Source organism: Canis lupus, chromosome 37 (genome assembly GCF_048164855.1).
Source record: "Canis lupus baileyi chromosome 37, mCanLup2.hap1, whole genome shotgun sequence".
In the NCBI taxonomy this organism is placed as follows: Eukaryota; Metazoa; Chordata; class Mammalia; order Carnivora; family Canidae; genus Canis; species Canis lupus.
The window spans coordinates 14,588,655-14,605,938 of NC_132874.1; the positions used below are offsets into that span (position 1 = coordinate 14,588,655).

At 37.8% G+C, this 17,284-nt stretch overlaps 1 long non-coding RNA gene across 1 annotated transcript in view; it reads right to left on the reverse strand.

Annotated features, from left to right (window-relative positions):
* The window catches only part of LOC140626104 (uncharacterized), a 98,568-nt gene that overhangs the window by 8,851 nt on the left and 72,433 nt on the right, over window positions 1-17,284 (reverse strand). The window contains exon 2 of the long non-coding RNA XR_012025319.1: window positions 6,155-6,239. This is a non-coding gene — a long non-coding RNA (uncharacterized lncRNA). The remainder of the gene's footprint in view (window positions 1-6,154; window positions 6,240-17,284) is intronic.

Sequence of the window (17,284 nt, forward strand, 5' to 3'; positions counted from 1 at the left end):
CATAAAATTTGTATTTTGGTTATAAGGCCTTTAGGATTACCAATTACAGGGCCTTTAGAAAACTCAAATCAAAATTGCCAGATGAGGAAAGAGCTAGCTGTTTCTAGGGATTGTTTAAAAAATGCTTTATGCATAACTTATTGTAAGACTTGCCCTTGCTGGATCTTATTTTCTTCAGAGCCCACTAGAATGTTCCCACCAAAGAGAAAGCAGTTGCAATTAGTGTATAGAACAACCAGATTTCACATATTGGGCATCAGTCTACAGCATATTTATATAGAAGAGCATGGTGCTGGAAGTGGTGTGAGTGAAGCTTTTGCCATGTGGCTTCAAAAGGCCCAGCAAGCCTGAGGGTAGTTAATGCTTCCTCTACAAAGGAGGAGAGACATCCTGAGTCTATGGCATTCATATAACATGACAAGTCAGCATGGCAAATGTTCCTTTTTACACAGAATATTAAATTAAAAACACAAAAAACGGCTGCTATTTGCAGAGGTCGGTTCTATATGTAGAGGGAATATGAAGACCTAATTTCTGTGCTGAACTGAATAAATATGCAAACACAAAAATGTAACTAACAATGCAGGGCAGTTCATAGTAAACCCTGAATTAACAATATACATTATAGATATTATAAAGAAGAAAGAAAACTCTGAGTTGAAAAGAGATATCTCACAAATGTAGGGAGCACAGTTGGCCTTTTAAGATGGGAAGGCAGGTTCCAAGAGGGAAGCTGGGTGTGGGCTGGGGAAATAGGTGGAGGGGATTAAGGGCATAACCATTGTGAGGAGCCCTGAGCATTGTTGAATCACTCTATTGTACACCTGATACTAATATAACACTGAGCATTAACTATACTTGAATTAATTTTTTAAAAAAAGATGGGAGGATAGAGTGAGTTAAGATAAGCATATGCAAGTAGCAGTTTTAACTAAGCCAAAGGATGAGAATGAGCAAGTCTGATTTAGGACAACTACTAACATATATTCCTTAACTGCATACTTTCCATGTGCACCCATTCATTCGCTCTTTTTACATTCCATTTATGATACTTCATTTAAATAAGGTATTTTCTTTATATGCAGACTAATTCAAATGAGGACTTAAACAATTAACACATATACTTACATTTCATATTTATAATGCTATTACTTTCCAGCTTTTACAGATAAAGTGAGGTTCAGAGACATTAAGCTACTTGTTCCAAGTCACACAGAGATGAGATTGGAAACTAGATCTGAAGCTAAACTGGGTTGGTAAAAAACAAGACATGCTTCTCTCTCTCTCACTCCTCCAAATCTCTCCATTACTATGCTTGAAATGAAAGCTGAATGAAGTTCAGCTGATGTGATAGGACTATTCTAAGTATGTGACATACGTCAAATAATTTAATCCTCTGACAAATGTATAGGATGGATGCTATAATTATGTCCATTTGGTGGATAAGGAACGGAGGCACACAGAGATGATCTGACTTGTCCAAAATGACATAATAAAGAGTAGAGCTGGAAATCCACATAAATGGCCCAGCTCCAGAGCCTGCACTCTTGCTCTCTACCCTATACTGATTAGCATGGGTTATTCATGGCCAAAGTGATAGCAATGAGAGAAAAAGGGGAAGATGGACATAAGAGCCATTGAAAGGAAGAATGTATGTGGTTGAGTGGCTGGTTAGTTAAATAGGTGAGAGATAGTGAAATATTAAAGATAATTTTTCACTTCAGCACCTTGATTTCCCAAGAATGAAAATAAGCATGTCAAGAAAAGGAGGCAGTGTTGTAGGCTAAGATGGTGAGTTCAGTTTCAGAATATGTTGATGCCATGGTGATGAAGTATGACACCTGATGGCACTGTTCAGAAGGCTGTTGGAAACAGAAAGCTCCTGATAAGGCATGTGGGGGTTGTGGGGTCAGAGATGGAGTGACAATTTTGGGGATTGTGAAGCTGTGGGATGTTTGACTGAGATCCCAGAGAGAAAGCATAAAACAAAACAAGGGAAGGCCAAGTTCTGCAATTTGGAAAAAGCCCATTGGGAAAGATATAGAACGAGGGGAGGAGAAAGAATGACCATAGTTAACTTCCCAGAGACAAGAGAGGTCTTCACAACAAAGGATGTTATCAACAGTGTCAAATGTCAGACATAGCAGAAGGAAAGTGACCGTGGAATGTACATTACAGATATTATGTCTATGTTATTACAGGACTTCTGAAAATAGCTTCTGTAGAGTTTAGACTCTGGAGCCACGTGGGAGGGGTTGCAGAGATGAATGGGTTATGATGAGACAGAGACATTACCGTGATACTAAGGAGTGATTGTTGTGTTATACATCACAATATAAAGAAGCACAGATGTCATTTCAGGTGGGTAGAAGCATAAATGGAGCATTTTCTGGAGTATACAGAGGATTCAAGGTAATTCTAAAGGCCCTGTAACCACCATCAGCTAATTCAGGCTCAATCTACATTCATTGCTCTGAGAGTGACATTCATGTGGCTGTTGAGCAGCAGGGAGGGGTGATACTTCAAGACTCTGCAATAGCTGGCTGCATTTTCTTGCTCAAAATGGCTGCAGGCTCAGCTCCTGATAGTCCACATAGACTGACTTTGACTGGTGCCATTGGAGTCATGCTATTCAAGGTTCTGCATCCACATGACCATCTGCAACTTCAGCAGAGAGACTATGACTCATTCATCTTTATATGCTTATCACTAGGACAATGCAGGAACCTAGGAGAAAATTTGTACATAACTGTTAAAAGAATTATTAAACAAATTTGTCACAGTCCATATTTTCTCTGCATCCCCATCAACATCCTCTAAATGTGGATCCACCAAGATACAAACAATAATAATATTCATGAGGCAAAAATATGATATCATTTGTTTTTGCATACCACTCTATTATAGGCACCATGTGCTTTCACATATTTTATTCAGCAAACTTTACAAGTTGGAATGGAACTTGAGGATCAATAAGATCTCAGAAATTCAGTTACAAATTTTAGTCCAAATCTAACCAGAGACAACAAACAATAGTGAAATATCCACTGGTGCTCTAAGTGGATGCATCCAAATGTACTCACTATCGAGCCATATCAGTAGACCAACTTACACTTTTGAGTAATAAAGTGGGGAAAGGAATGTGCATTTTCGTTTACTGAAATTCTTCAGGCACCGCAAGCAAGATCCAAAAGAGATGGCAATGTGTGGAATTTAAGAAACAAAACAGATGAACATAGGGGAAGGGAAGGAAAAATAAAAGAAGATGAAAATTGAAAGGGATACAAATCATAAGAAATGAACTCTAGGGAACAAACTGAGGGTTGCTGAGGATAGATGGGTGTAGAGAAGGAATAAGTGGGTGATGGACCTTAAGAAGAGAACTAGATGGAATAAGTACTGGGAGTTATATGCAGCTGATGAATCACTAAATTCTACCTCTAAAACTAACTTAAAAAATACTAAGAGAGAAAGAGAAAGAGAAAGATGACAAAAATGCATGCTCTGGCAAAACCTGGCTCTTGGTCACCCGTAATGTAGGCATCTCTATGATAGGTGGCTCTTCACAGGACTCTTCCGAAACTTCAGCATGCCTACACATTTGTTAACATTTAGACCTTCATTCAGTAGGACTGAGGTAGAATCTGAGATTTTGCATTTTTAACAAGCTCCAAGGTAGCGTGATGATGCTGGTCCAGAGGCCATGCCTGGAGCAGCAAGACTTCATAGGGGAGATATTAGGTAGAGTAACTTCTTAGCTCCCTATTGACCCTGGATTGCCATGTTTTATTCATAGAATGCATTTCAACAAACTGGTGTTTGCTTTTTCATTTCGTATCACTTTACAGTCACCAACTTGGTTGGGGAAGTGGTCTGTGTGCAAGGGGCAGATTTTACCAGGTTAGCTTGAATGAGGCAAAGAGGTTCCTGTACACACACAGGCTTGGTAGGAAAAAAAAAAAAGTGGGCTGCAGTTCCTCCAAAATTGGAGGCATCACCTTTATATAAAAGTCACCTCAGGCCAGAACTGGCTCTAATCACATTTCGTGCCTAATACTATAAGCATTTCTTTTTTAATAAGTGAATTTGGCAATGTGGACACCCTCTTTAGTGAGATTTCCAGAGCTCGTTGGCCTCAGCCAAGCCGATGTCTGCACTGATGTTGTGGTTACATAACCTGCTGAATTGAAATAGAATTTTACAAGGGATGTGTAGAGATAGACCAAGGCAGGAACACAAGGCAAAGAAAGAGCTTGAACCCACTGAGGGAAAAAGGACTGTATGTGGGAACTGTTCAGTGTGATAGGAGAATTGCTGAGCTGAGCAGTGAAGAAAAATATTGACATTAATGATGTAACCCAGGGATATTAATACTATCTCCTTTGCAGGGTTGTTCTGAGAATCAAACTTGTTGAAATTTTTGAAAATGCACTGAACATGTTAAAGGACTAGACCAATGTTTAGAGATGTTATAAGAGCATCACCATTTACAAAATGCTTTCACTTACTCTGCATGCTTCAAAAGGATGTGCGGCATAGCATGATCATAAGACATGCGGTTAGAGATGATTCATTGGTTAGTTCACAGACTAAATAGGTCAGCATAACAACCCAAGCCTTTTATATATAAATACCAGTTTTATCTGAGATGAAGAACCTGAGCAATGTATTGGAATAATAAGAATTTTCAAACTCTTCAAAATATTAATAATCAGGTAAGTATGTTAGGTTTCTGATCCATGAAATGGTGAGCTGTCTTCACTCTCCATCTTGTTCTACAAGTACACTAGTTCAGCTATCTAAACGCAAAGCAAAAGTAATAGAATAAAATTTGTTTGGGGGATCCCTGGGTGGCGCAGCGGTTTGGCGCCTGCCTTTGGCCCAGGGCGTGATCCTGGAGACCGGGGATCGAGTCCCACGTCCGGCTCCCGGTGCATGGAGCCTGCTTCTCCCTCTGCCTGTGTCTCTGCCTCTCTCTCTCTCTCTGTCTGTGACTATAATAAATAAATAAATAATAAATAAATAAAATATTTAAAAAAAATTTGTTTGGGGATGGGGAGTGGATTTGTGTTAACAAGGCTCTTCCTCTATCTTGAGAGTATTTTGTTTATGTGGTTCCAGTCACAATAAAGGCTAGTGCCAAAGAAGAAGGAGAAGGAGAAGGAGGAGGAGAAGGAGAAAAGTAGGTGAAGGAGAAGGAGGAGAAGAAGGAGAAGAAGAAGGAGAAGGAGGAGAAGAAGAAGAAGGAAGGAAGTAGGGGTGGGGGTGGGGGAGAGAAAGGAGAAAAAGGAGAAGTGCAGCTTGAGGACCCAGGTTAAGGTTGCTCTGTTATTTGTCCTTCTGAGCCCCAGTTTCTTCATATACAAAATGAGAATATGAAATCAATAATGTAAAATAAACAATTGATGTCATGTCTGTGTGAAATCCTGATAGTAAGCTTAGGTGGAAAGAGTCACCACATAGCAATGCATTTGGCCGCAAGAAAAAGAATCTCTGACTAACGCAGGCTTAAATACATTGAGGGTGCATGGTGTCTTCCTTACAGAAAGGGGAAAGGAGAAAAAATGAGTGGGAAATATCAGAAAGGGAGACAGAACATGAAAGACTCCTAACTCTGGGAAACGAACTAGGGGTGGTGGAAGGGGAGGTGGGAGGGGGTGGGGGTGACTGGGTGTCGGACACTGAGGTGGGCACTTGACGGGATGAGCCCTGGATGTTATTCTGTATGTTGGCAAATTGAACACCAATAAAAAATAAATTAAAAAAAATAAAAAATAAAATAAAATAAAATAAATAAATAAATAAATAAATAAATAAATAAAATCTTAAAAAAAAAAAAAAAAAAGAACAGGAAATCAGGTTAGCTCTCGCTGAAGTCAGCTCAGTGCCTCAGTAATATCTTCCAGGATTCAGATTCTCTTTTTCATTCAGCTATCTTTAGCACATTGGATTTTGTCCTCTGCTGGTCACCTCATCACTATAGCGTGATTGTGACACTTTAGCTATCACAACTTCATTCAAGGAAGAGAGGAGAAAATGAGGATGAGAAGTGGCCCCAGCTGAGTCTGTGCCATTCTATCTGGAAAGTTAATGTTTTCCAGAATTTTCCACCTTACCTCAACATGCATCTACTCGTGTCTTATTGGATACTTACATCTCTACTTACATCAGCTTGCTTCATGACACAGCCATCTCTAGTTGCAAGACTTGCTGGAAAATTCGTATTTAGCTTTGAAAGACTATACAAGAGGCAAGCAAGGGTAAAAGAGAATGAGAATGTTAAGTCAACACTGCCTGCCACAGAAGGGTGGGAATTAGCAGCATTTTACTTCAAGTGAAGGCTCGGTGGTTTTAAATGATCCACATAAATTCACTCGGTAAAGCTAGAAATTGAGTCTTGCTTTGGGACCACTATAAACTCAAAATACTACTGGCCTGGTTTAAAACATGGCTTTCACTTTAACTTATAATTCATGAGAGTGCTTTGCAACATGTCTCCTATTATATGATGATTTTATGTGTCATTTCTACAAGGAAATAGAGCAATTGAAATATTCTAGACTTAGCCAAAATTATTGTTAGGATTTTGATGTGGTGCATTATTTCTCCAATACCTACCTGATTAAGGAAACACTAAGTAAATAATTTCATTCCCTTGGGAATGAAACTTTGCCACCAAAGGGCCCTTAGCATCTGGGATAGTACTTGGCACCTGGTATATGTTGAATAAGTATTTGCTGATTACTTGAATGGATATAAACCAAACCTGTAATTCGATGCATTATTTTTCTTTTCCTGATGATTTTTTCTTTTTTCTTTTTTTTTTTTTTTTTGGAAGTACATGCTGAAATCCCTCTACATCCAAGGCTCTGGATATAAGAACATGGTGCCCCACTCCAACAAGCAGGTCCTAATGTACTGCTGGTCATATAAGATTACATAATGCCTCTCATCTAATATGTGGCTGACACCAAGGAGTGATGGTAGGTAATAGGAGGCTGAGAGAAACCAAGCAACTCTCAGATGACATTTGACACTACTCAGTGTTTTAAACCAAATGCATCTACTTCTCTGGTCTTGCCCAGAAATGCAGAATTAAAATGGTAACCAGGACACCTGGGTGGCTCAGCAGTTGAGGTCTGCCTTCCGCCCAGGGTGTGATCCTGGAGTCCCAGGATCGAGTCCCACATCGAGCTCCCTGCATGGAGCCTGCTTCTCTCTCTGCCTAGGTCTCTGGCTCTCTCTCTCTGTGTCTCTCATGAATAAATAAATAAAATCTTTAAAAAAAAAAGAATTTAAATGGTAACCAATTATTTAAAACCAATTATTCTGGGCAGCCCTGGTGGCTCAGCAGTTTAGCACTGCCTTCAGCCCAGGGAGTGATCCTGGAGACCCAGGATCGAGTCTCATGTCCGGCTCCCTGCATGGAGCCTGCTTCACCCTCTGCCTATGTCTCTGCCTCTCTGTCTCTCATGAATAAATAAATAGATAATCTTTTAAAAAAAGAAATAATTATTCTTTTTTATTCCATTTTTTATTATGGCAAAATATACATAGCATAAAATTTACCACCTTAACCATTGCTAAGTATACAGTCCAGTGGTATTAAAATCATTCTTAATTTTGTACCACCATTACCACCAACCATCTCCAGAACTCTTCTTATCCTGTAAAACTGAAATTCAATACTCATTAAACAATAACTCCTTATTCAGTCTCCTCTCCCCAACTTCTGGCAATCACCATTCTACTCTCTGTCTCTATGATTGATTAATTACCTTACATAAGTGGAATCATACAGTATTTGTCTTTTTGTAACTGATCTATTTATCCATTCAGCCAATCTCTGTCTTTTGTTTAGGGAGTTTAATTCACTTACATTTAAAGTAATTACTGATAAGAACAGGCTTATTTCTGTTATTTTGCTATTTGTTTTCCACATCTTATAGCTTTTTTCACCTCTCTTGTCCTGCATTACTGTCTTCTGTGTTCATTCGATTTTTTTTTTTAATAGCGAAACATTCAAATTCCCTCCTTATTTCCCTTTGTGTATATATTATACTGATTTTCTTTGTGGTTACTATGGGCAATCCAAAGTTACTTACACTCTGGTTTGAATTTATGCCGGTTTAATTTCAATAAACCACAAAAACTCTGCTCCATTACAGCTCTGCCCCCTCTTTAAATTGCCAATGCCACAAAATTACATCTTTACACGTTGTATAGCCCAAAACGTAAATTCTTTTAAATGCATTAATCTCTTAAATTACATAGAAGACAAAAAGTATAGTTACAAACCAAAGTGACAATAATATGAACTTCCAGATAATGATTTTAAAAATGTATTAGTCTCTTAAATCATGTAGAAATAAAAACTGGGAGTTATAAATTAGTGCTGCAATGTTACGAGCTTTTAGAACTGCTGGTATATTGACTTTCAGTCTTATATTTCTTTATATAGCTCTGAGTTTCTTTATTTCATGTAGCTCTGAGTTTCTTTCACTGTAACTTGCAGGGTTCCCTCAAGCATTCCTTCCAGGGCTGGTCTAGTGGTAAGAAACTACCTCAGATATTAGTGACCTGGAAATGTTTTAATTCTCCCTCATTTTTGAAGGACTGTTTTGCCAGATACAGGATTCTTGGTTTACAGGGTTTGTTTGTTTGTTTGTTTTTCCTTTCAGCACTTTGAATATATCTGCTCATTCTTCTGGCCTCCAAAATTTCTGTTGGGAAATCTGCTGACCAACTTACAAAGGATCACTTATAGGTGGTGATTCACTTTCCTATTGTCTATTGTCTATTGACTTTTCTATTGTCAAATTTCTCTATCTTTTGAAACTTTGATTATAATGTCCTATTGGTTCTGTTTTTCTGGAGAACTCTGATCAGTATGCCCACCCTGGCTCCTACAAGCTGCATATTACCTGCCCCTGGAACACATGGACAACTGCCAAACATGGAGCTGGAGATAGGGGAGGGGTAGAGGCTACTGTGCTAAGGGCTGAAATTGATCAAAATTAACCACAATTTACCATCTAAGTCTTCCCCTGAAAGTTGAAAGTTGCATGCCTTCAAAAGATTCCAGAGTTCCAAAATAGTTACATCAGACAGACTCCCCCAGTACAATATTTTTTTAGGTGGGGGGACAGATTCCTCATGCTTACGACTCCACTTCTTTCCCAGAAACCAAGGAACGGTTACTATAACTATGGAGTCCAACTGTCCTTTTCAAGCACTCACCCTTGACTCATCCCATATTTCTTTTTCTGGGAAATAATGATAGCTCTACTTTGTTAAATAAATAAATAAATAAATAAATAAATAAATAAATAAATAAGTAAGTAAGTAAGTAAATAAATAAATAAAAGGTGGGAGTCACTGAGAGACAGACTGAATTAAGGCCAGCCACTCAAAGAAAACAAATTGAAATCTTCCCTTAAAAATGTCTGCTTTTTCTTCCTGATTAATAACAAAATTATTGTATAATCTTCAAGAGGAAACTTCAGTTTACATTACTCATTGTCAATTAAGAGCCCAGCACTGAGATAAAATGTCTGCACAAAGTATAATAAATACAATAAGGAAATGTGCTTATATATTATATCAAATATATAACCATCTTGAAAAATGGTCTTCATAACATTCACTTTAAAAATTGATTACTATAATAACAAATGCTTTGATCCAATTGGTAATATTAAAAAGATATAATAGATGTGAACCTTGTTACAGAAAATAAACTCAAGCTGCCAGTAGTAATTACTAAGGTATATCCCTCTCCATTGCAATATTCCATTTTGTGTTCTTTTTAAATATCAAACTTGAAACTATTTGTATAAAATGGAATGATTTCAATTATATTTTTTTTTCCAAAAATAAATTTTTATTGTGTGGAAAATCATGCTTACTACTTCCTGTGGTGTCCTGACATTCAAAGTCCTGTGAGTCTCCCTAATTTGGTCACTCAAGTCTGTCTGCTGACATTCTATCCTCTTCACCTCCCCAAATACTAAGTTGCTTAGTACATCTGTCATTGCTGTGAATTAATCCTTTATTTCTGTGGTTTATATTTGATAATGAAATTTTATAAACTCTTCTAATTGTAAGTTCTTCAAGGGCAAGAACTATGACTTTCATTTCCTGTACAAATGTCCCACATTACCAAATAACAATCAATAAAAAAGATGGTGTTGATCCAAATTACTCATCTGGGGGTTAAATTAGATATCAGTTTACAGCATCTATAAAAATAATATTTATCCCAGTTTCTTGACAATAGTTGATTACAACTTTCTTTTTTTTTAAGGTTTTATTTATTCATGAGAGAGACAGAGGCAGAGACATAGACAGAGGGAAAGCAGGCTCCCCACGGGGAGCTCAATGCGGGACTCCATCCTGGGACCAGGACACACCCTGAGCCGAAGGCAGATGCCAACCGCTGAGCCACCCAGGGATCCCATGATTACAACTTTCTTGAGCTTTATTTCCTCCCTCTTTCTGATTGCCTGAACCAAGCATGTATAACTAAAAGTTTAATAAAGAAAAAGAAAGATATTATAAATAACAGATCATACAGCATTGCACAGATCTAAATATATCTGAATAGATAACTAACATTTATTTAGTTTTTATTAGGTGATTTGCAGTATTTCAACCCAACTTTGGCTGAGTCTGATTAACATGGTCACTTCTCTTTACCTCTCATTCTAAGAAACAGAGGTTATGAAACCGATACCTTTCTTTCTTTCTTTCTTTCTTTCTTTCTTTCTTTCTTTCTTTCTTTCTTCTTTCTTTCTTATTGAAGTATAATTGACATACAATGTTATATTACTTTCAGGTGTACAACATAGTGATTCCACATTTCTTTTTTTTTTTTTTTAAGATTTATTTATTTATGATAGACAGAGAGAGAGAGAAAGGCAGAGACACAGGAGGAGGGAGAAGCAGGCTCCATGCCGGGAGCCCGATGTGGAACTCGATCCCGGGACTTCAGGATCGTGCCTTGGGCCAAAGGCAGGTGCTAAACCGCTGAGCCACCTGGGGATCCCCTAGTGATTCCACATTTCTATGTATTACTCAATGCTCACCACTAGCGTAGTCACTCTCTGCCACCACACAGTTATTACAATATTATTGATTATATTCCCTATGCTGTACTTTTCATTCAGTGACTTATTTTGTAACAGGAAATTTGTATCTCTTAATCCCTTTTACCTGTTTCATTTTACCCACTCGCCTTCACCATGGCAATCGCCAGTTTGCTCCCTGTATTTAAGAATCTGGCTTTTGTATTTGTTCATTTATTTCTTAGATTCCACATATAAGTGAAATAATACGTTATTTGTCCTTCTCTGACTTATTTCACTTGGCATAATACCTTCTAGTTCCACTCATATTATCATAAATGGCAAGATTTCATTCTCTTTATGGCTGAGTAATATTTCATTTTATATATATATACACATATATACATAATGGAATATTATTTATGTTATATACACACATACATGCCACATATTCTTTTTTCATTCATCTACTGATGGACGTGGGTTTCGTTCGTATCTTGGCTATTGTAAATAATACTATAATAAACATAAATGTGCATATACCTTTACAAATTAGTGGGGGGTTTGTTTTTCTTTAAGATTTTTTATTTATTTATTCATAGAGACAAAGGCCGGGGTGGGGGGCAGAGACACAGGCAGAGGGAGAGGCAGGCTCCACGCAGGGATCCCGACTTGGGACTCGATCTCGTATCTCCGGGACCATACCTCGGGCTGCAAGCAGCGCTAAACCGCTGCGCCACCGGGGCTGCCCACAAATTAGTGTTTTTATTTTCCTTGGGTAAATATCCAGTGATTTCTCAAAAATTTAAAAATAAGAACACCTAACTAGTTTTCTTAGGTGATGTATGATAAAATAGTTATTGGGGTCCAAAAGGCCCATTTGCCTTCCTTTCCATCCGTACACTCTTCTTTTATATTCTTACTTCTCATTTTCTTATTCCTTCAAATCAGGAGTTCATCCATCATGGGGTATTTGGCCAAAGTTGTCATAGCTCTGTGTCCATGTTTGCAAGCCAGCTTTGAGATTCCTGATAAAAGGTGCTATCAAAAGTTCAACGTGTTTTTCTTATATTAATAGGCAACACAAACAAAAATTGTCCCCAAGGCTCAGAAAGATTGTAATATAAATGCATCAATAAGCTCCACAGTAGGGGGAGATAAATAATCTATGGATGGACAAATCTACTATATTCAGTTCATTAAGAGTCTCAAACTCAATTTTAAAAAGGGGATTTGAATATTAAAAACAAACAGGAAGTCACATTTTTGGCAAATGTGGAGAAATTCAAATCCTGAACAGTAGCAAAATTCTGCATTCACAAAAGTTGAGTGGGTTCTAAACTTGGCAAACATGCTATTTGAACCCCTTTTCAAAGAGGGAAAAATGCTTTAAAAGGCTAAAAAGCAAAGGCATCTTGGACATTAAAAAGTTTTCTTTTTTCTTTTCAGAATAAAGACTGATGAGTTATGTATAAAGGAATCAGAAACACATGGATTAAGCTTTACTTAAAACAAACATAGGTTTAAATGTGGGGAGAAAGCTATGAGCACAGTTTGTTAAGAGCTTCCCTCAATCCCAAATATTTGCAAAAAGAGTTGATTTTTCCGGAATGCAAGCTTTCTGTGTCTAGTTTGAGGGTATCATTCACTGGAAATTGCCATTCACCTAGTATTCTTCTGGCTCAACTACAGCTGCCATTTGCTCTTTCTTGCTTATCTGCCTCAAATTGTAATTGACTGTTTTCTATGCCATGTTAATGCTCATTTACAAAAGCAGACTCATAGAGCAGCAAATAGGCAGCTCTGTGTTCTTGAATTGGAGCATGTTCTCTGCCTGAACAGCGCCTATAAACATTACCAGGTGCATCTTTTAGGCATTGTTTCCAGAGTGGCCATCTCACAATGCTTCTGATGCCTCTCCAACCACTTTGGCTAAATTGGTTTCATGTGCCATTCACTCTAATTTCGTGGAAGGCTGGTTTTTCTCTGGCAATGGGTGACATTTTCCTGGCCCGGCAATCACATGCCTAGGAGGTTTCTACTCTTGCATGAAGGCAATTTCTGGCCAAAGGAGCCTGGCTGACATGCTAGAGGCTCAAATCCTCCAGACACAGCACAGTCAGAGAGCAACTGGCGCCATGCTGCACATTCCCACCCATCTTCAGCATTCCCAGCACATTAGGGTGAGTCAAAGGTCTTCCCTTTGTTTTCAACAAGTGAAATTAGGTCTCCAGGATTTAAATGCTGAGTTAGAGTTCAGCTCATAGAGTAAATAGGGAAATTGGAATATAATCATCTAAGTTAAATAATTGAAACAGTGGGTATCTAACTTGACTAGGAAGCTTCAAAAAAATATTGATGCCTGAGTCCCGTGCCCCAGAGATTCTGACATAATTGGACCACTATGTAGTCCAGGTATTTAGATTTGTTAAAGCTCTCCAGATTGGGCAGCCAAGGTAAAAAACCTCTCCTCTAGGGCTTCAGGGTTGATGATCATAATGAAGCTAAGTATGAGGATACAGTTTTGATACTCAAAGCTGGCTGCATATTAGAATCAGCTGAGGTGATTTTTAACCTACTATTACTAAAGCCTAGACTCACCCTCAGATTTCTGATTTAGTTATATATTTACTATGGTCTAAGCTTTGTTCTAAATGTGAAGTGTATATATACACACATACAATATATTATATAAGCCCTGGTCTAAGTGTGTTCTAAGTTATTGGTCTAAGCTCTATTCTAAGGATATATATATATATATAAAACAGATAATATATAAAGCCTATAAACTAGTTACTTATAGCAGCAAAAAGCCTATAAACTAGTTACTTAAAGTAGCTATGCCGTAATAATGGCCCCAAATGATCCTTCCTTCCTGGTACAAGGGTGTTGTCTTCTCCCACATTGAATCAGGGCTCATATGTGTGACCAATGAAATACTGCAGAAGTGATAGTGTATGATCAAAGCTAAGTTATAAAATGCATTACAAGTTGCACCCTGGTATCTTGGGTATCTTTATTTTGGAGGAAGTCAGATGGCATGCCACATGACTCCCAAGCAGTCCAGTAGGGAGGCCTTTGGGGACAGAAAACAAAGATTTCCACCAAGAGTAAGCACCATATTGTCATTCATGTGAGCAAGCCACCTTGGAAATGGATCCTCTACTCCTAATCAAGCCATCAGATGACTGCAGCCCTCATTTAGAGAAACCCTGAGCTTGCCAATCCAAGTTGATCCTGCATTCCTACCCGGAAAACCTGTAAAAAATCTTAATCTAGTATGTCAGCTTAATTTTTTGTAGCATTAAGATGATACTATTATTATTCCTATTTTACAGTTGGGGAAACTGAGTCATGGAGAAGTTAAGTTGACAAATGTAAAATTGCAGAGCTATGGAGAGTATATTTGGGGACTAAATGAGGTGATTTGTTTTCAAAATCTGTGCTCTTAAAAGTGGTGCAGTGACGTGGCTCATGCATGTTGTTATGTATTGCTTGAAGGAGAAGGTACAATGGCAATAATACACCAAAGAAGGTAGATTCACATGGACATCTTACCTGTTGGGCATGCATTGCCAATTGTTTCAAAATTATTAGACCATCAAAATGCTATCATTCCCCTAGTCATTTTCTATACCTTCCGTTCTTTCCTGTAGCACATTTCCTATAGCACACAGCTTTGAAGGAGTTTTCAGAGGATCATCCATTCCAGCCATATGGTTATTGTTTTTCTTTTGTTTTGTTTTTGTTTTACCAGTACCCCAAAACATAGTTAGAAAGTCCATGTTGCAGATGGATCAACAAATATATCCTCATATCTAAAATTTTTTCTGCCTTAAGTTAAGCCTTCATTTAGATTTTACAATCTTTGAGAACTAGGCAGCTGTTTATATTTTAAAGAAATCCTTCTATGTAGTGTAAAAAAAAGTCCAGATGTTTAAGAAGCAGAAACACCTTGGCTCTGTCTCTGTTGTGTAACTGGACAAAGCACTGGATGCCCATTTGCTACTCTCAGGGATTCTAATTAAACTGTCCTTGAATGGGGTCTACCCATGGGGTTTTGTAAAGCCCTCTATATAATCCAATGTGCATCCAGAATTGTAAACTATTGATACCATTTCTTGTATTCTGACTTTCCTCACTTGTTAAGTGCAGGTAATAATACTAGGCCCTAGGTGTTGTTTTGTGAGGATTAATGATAAGTAATTAAGATGAAGCTCCAAGAATGGTATTTAGCACATAGCTGGCACACAATGAATGCTACCCATTAGTATTTGGGGTTTGTTTTAAAATTTGTATTGTATTATACAAAGGTTTAATACTTGCTTAGATACATCCATTCATTTATTTTTCCCTAGTGAGTCCTAATGCTTTCATATTTAGAAATCCCTTTCCATCCATACAGCAAGTAAATATGCATCTCATTTCCTTCAAGTCTTTTATGATTCCACTTTTACGTTTATCCCACCTATCTGGAATTTATTTTAGCATATAATGCAAAATGAGGCTAGGACTTAAATTTTTTCCCAGAGTGTCCATTTTTCCCCAACATGCACTGAATCCACTTCTTGCCCCACTCATTGGTAATGCCTTCTTAGTTACATATTAGATTTTTAGGCATAAACCAGCAGCTATTTCTGGAAAAGTTACTTTTGTAAATGGATCGTTTTGTTATTCTTGTCCTAGTTTTTTCAATGTTTAATTATTAAGGCTTTGTAACACCATTTTTTTTTTTGGAACACCTATAATATCTGTTGGATTAATGGAAACATTTACCACTTTTCTTTTTTTTAATATTATTTATTTATTTGACAGAAAGAACACAGCACAAGCAGGTAGACCAACAGGTAGATGGAAAGGGAGAAGCAGACTCCCCATTGAGCAGAGAGTCAGACATGGGGCTTGATCCCAGGACTCTGGGATCACGACCTGAGCCAAAGGCAGATGCTTTACTGACTGAGCCACCCAGGCACCTCACTACCTTTCTTTTATTAAAAATTTTTTCAGTATTCTTGACTGAAGTACCTTTTGAAAATGTCAAATTCTTACCTTGCCTAAGATCCTTCAGTGATTCCTCATTAGCTAACAGAGTCCCTTAATTTCTCCCTTAAGTTACCCCAAATGGAAAGATAAGTAAATTATTTACTCAGGATCAGGGGGCGTAAAGAAGCCTATCAGAAGGCCAATATTCCACTTGCCTAATGTTCCATTTTTAAAATAGCAACTTTACAATCTATTTTCCAACACATCTACTTTTTTCCCAAGTACACTTTATTTTTAGAGCTATTTTAGATTCATAGCAAAATTGAACAGAAAGTAAAGAAATTCACCATATACTGCCCCGAGATCTCCCCCATTATCAATATTCCCCACCAGAGTGTAACACTTCTTAGCATTCATGGACCTGCACTGACACATCGTTATCACCCACAGTCCATAGGCTACATGAAGGGTCACTCTTGGCGAACCCTCATTCTATAGGCTTTGACAAATATGTCATAACCTATACCCACCATTATAGTATCATACAGAATAGTTTCACTGCCCTAAACATCCTCTGTGCTCTGCTTATTCCTCCCTCCCTTCCTCCTTCCTAACCCCTGGCAACCACTGACCTTTTTACTGTCTCCATAGTTTTGCCTTTTCCAGGATGTCATCTAGATGGAATCATACAGTATGGAGCCTTTTGACATTGGCTTTTTCACTTAGTAACATGCATTTAAGTTACCTTCATGTTTTTTCATGGCTCGATGGCACATTTCTTTTTTGTGTGTTACTTTTTTTGTTTCTTCCAATAAAGTAGCACTTTAGTAGCATATCTAAAGTAGGTATGATATGTGTTTATCCTATTACTTTAAATAGCACTTGTCCCTTGTGCCTACCTAGTGTGCCCTGGGGGTAGCCCAGTTTGAAAACCAAGGACTTATTGGAAAAATGCAAGTGCTGTATTATGACATACTAAACCCATTTTTAAATCTATCTCCTGTGTGTCTTACAGACTCAATTTCTACCACGCCTCACCTGAACTCAAAAGGCACCACCATAAAACAATTTGCAGTTCCTTAATGACAGTGCTATGGACAATAATGATGATTGTGATGATACATTGGCTAGTAGCTTTTGTGTTCTTCTTCTTTGATGTCCCAGTTACGTGTAGGACATACATTAAGACATGTGATTGTTTTAAAATAAGTCCGCAAATTCTTTGTTACTTTTCT